The 870-nt window shown below is 46.4% G+C and overlaps 2 non-coding genes across 2 annotated transcripts; both read right to left on the reverse strand.

Moving 5' to 3' along the window:
* Positions 1–313: 313 nt before the first annotated feature.
* On the reverse strand, positions 314–393 carry LOC123406625. Its single transcript, XR_006612288.1, has one exon. It is a non-coding gene; the product is annotated as a small nucleolar RNA Z155 (small nucleolar RNA).
* A 97-nt stretch (positions 394–490) lies between these two features.
* Positions 491–574, reverse strand: LOC123406578. The gene has a single exon (XR_006612249.1). It is a non-coding gene; the product is annotated as a small nucleolar RNA R41 (small nucleolar RNA).
* Between the last annotated feature and the right edge of the window lie 296 nt (positions 575–870).

Consider the following 870-nt stretch of genomic DNA (forward strand, 5'->3'; position numbering starts at 1 on the left):
AGGGGTGTTGCTGGCTTGAGACGGAGTGGAGCGGATGGCTGCAGTGGGGAGACAACGACCAATGACTCCATCATGCGTGCCTCCACTGGATCCCGGTTGGGGCGGTGTGCATCGGGGATCAGGGAGGCGTCATGGCGAGCAGAGATGTAGACCAATTCTGTCAGTCTACTTGCACATTACCATGCTTCCTTCCTCTTCTCATCAAGAGTATCGGATTATTGTGCACGGATGGTACAAAATAACCGAAGAAATTAACTATATCAAGAAAAGACATTAGATGAACAAAAAACAGATCGGTTGAGAGAGAATCAGGAGACGATTAGATAATTGTAGTTTGTAGTTTGGCCAAACACTAGATATGATTTTCTGTGAAAGATTATCATCACATCAACTGAATACATCTTGCCTTTCCTAATCCGATACCAAAGAAAAAGATCAAACGCGAAAATCAAGAACAGACGGGGAAGAAATTGTGGAGATCTCGAACGAGAGGCTCAGAATAAATAGTTGATTCCTGTGCAGGTGGATAGAGATCCCTCAGAAAATAGGTAGTTATTTTGATCATCGCAACCTGGGAGCATATCAAGAAAAATCAAGACAGAAGAGGAAGGAATGGAAGATTTCAGAACTGCTAACCACTGGGCTGACCGTGGAAGATTTCAGAACTGCTAACCACTTGGCTGAACGGAAGATTGTGCTAGGGATGGTGTGGTGGCGCAAGCATTCTGCTGATGAACTGCATGCCACTGGGCTGAGTTGCACTCTCTTCTCCCCCGAACTACTAACTCCATGCTCTGATTCCGGATGCCCCTGGCACCGTACCGGTGCTGCCTCAGTGATGCTCCTTGGCAAAGGTGAAGGTGTTAGATT

The sequence above is a fragment of the Hordeum vulgare genome, chromosome 6H (assembly GCF_904849725.1).
Source record: "Hordeum vulgare subsp. vulgare chromosome 6H, MorexV3_pseudomolecules_assembly, whole genome shotgun sequence".
Lineage (NCBI taxonomy): Eukaryota > Viridiplantae > Streptophyta > Magnoliopsida > Poales > Poaceae > Hordeum > Hordeum vulgare.